General features: G+C 39.6%; 1 long non-coding RNA gene across 1 annotated transcript; it reads right to left on the bottom strand.

The window, feature by feature from the left end:
- Positions 1-1,327, bottom strand: LOC107105163. Its single transcript, XR_001482329.1, has 3 exons — positions 1,180-1,327; positions 135-257; positions 1-50 (listed from the first exon to the last, which is right to left on the bottom strand). It is a non-coding gene; the product is annotated as an uncharacterized LOC107105163 (long non-coding RNA).
- Between the last annotated feature and the right edge of the window lie 351 nt (positions 1,328-1,678).

Below are 1,678 nucleotides of genomic sequence, written 5' to 3'. Positions count from 1 at the left end.
GTTCTGGTCCAGGTTCTGGTTCTGGTCCAGGTTCTGGTTCTGTTAGTTTCCTGTGGATAAAGATGGTTTGGTGATGTTCTTGCTGAGCTCTGACATGAAGAAGAGTCCTGGACAATTAGAGATGGTGATCTGACCTCTGAGCTTTGCTCTGGTCCTCATGTTCTCCACACAGAGTGGTTTTAGAGGGAGGGACTCTGTCCTCTCTGTCCTCACACTGATCCATGCTGCTCACTTCACATTAGCTCACACACCTGCAGCTGCAGCCAAGAACACAGGATGAAGCTACATTAACATTCACTGATTCCCACCTGTAGGATACAGTAGCTGTTTACCATATATTACAGAAATATAGATGTGATACTAAAGTATATCTAACAGTAAAAACTAAAACGAAGGACTGAGGAAATTTGTCAGAAATTAAACCATTTTTAAATGAATTAAATCATTATAGTTTGGAATTAAAGTGAATGAATTTCAGACTCCAACACTCTAAGATATTAAATATTATTCAGTCAAACTTCTTCCTGCATTATGGGCGTGCTATGGTCGTGCAGTGTTAGGGCCAACGACCTGCAACGACCCACGGAGGCCTTAGTCCTTGAAGGGGCCTTGAATCCGGCCTGTGGTTTTTTGCCACATGCCTGCCCCCCTCTCTCCTAACCCCTTTCCTGTCAGCCTAATGTACAAAAAACAAGCTACTAGTGCCGTAAAAAATACTTCTTTGTGCATTAGAAACTTTGAACATCTGGCCCTAATGTGTTTCTAAACCATCAAACTAAACAGATGGATTTTATGCTCTATTAAAGCTTCAAAAACAATGTATGTTTTTATAAAATTAATATTTAATAATATTGATGATTTTATTATGAAAGGCTCGACAGGAAGCAGCTGCTCTGCTTGTCAGTTAACATTAAAGGAGAAAATGAAAGTTTGATCCAAAGACCTGAAAAAGAATCAATTTTTAAAGTGAAGAACAAACATCATCTGCTCCTCATGTTGACTGTTTCAGAAAATAATCTAGTAATCCTGGAGATTTTCCTTCATTTACAGTAAAATTAAAACTTTGGTCTGGAATAAAATCAGAAAGTTTTTTTAAAAAGCCACAGAAAGCAGAAACAGACTGTTAAACGATTAAACTTCAACTTTTACTATGAAACAAAGTTAAATACTTAAACTTACGGTGTCTTTAGGCAAAGCAGAGAACAGACGAAGGTCTGGAGAAAACAGACTGAGATGGAGGCAGAAAAGGAGAACCAGTAGAACCAGTTTACCTGCAGTCAGAACTTCACCTGAGATGGAGGCAGAAAAGGAGAACCAGTAGAACCAGTTTACCTGCAGTCAGAACTTCACCTGAGATGGAGGCAGAGAAGGAGAACCAGTAGAACCAGTTTACCTGCAGTCAGAACTTCACCTGAGATGGAGGCAGAGAAGGAGAACCAGTAGAACCAGTTTATCTGCAGTCCGAACTTCACCTGAGATGGAGGCTGGGCAGGTAAGAGGAGTTAAGGGGAGGGACAGTAACCATGACAACAGAACAAGAGCTTTCACTTTTGACTCACAGGGAGGAGTTCTGACTTTATGGATAATATTCGTGGTTACATTTTAGATTTCCTTCTGTTTTTCTCTTAGCTGTTGTTCAGTAATTTCCTTTAGTCTTTATTGTTTTGACTTATATGAA

The sequence above is a fragment of the Cyprinodon variegatus genome, unplaced genomic scaffold, assembly GCF_000732505.1.
Source record: "Cyprinodon variegatus isolate N-32 unplaced genomic scaffold, C_variegatus-1.0 Scaffold2105, whole genome shotgun sequence".
In the NCBI taxonomy this organism is placed as follows: domain Eukaryota; kingdom Metazoa; phylum Chordata; class Actinopteri; order Cyprinodontiformes; family Cyprinodontidae; genus Cyprinodon; species Cyprinodon variegatus.
Note: the sequence above shows the minus strand (reverse complement) of the source record. Positions and strands in the feature narration are given on the sequence as shown.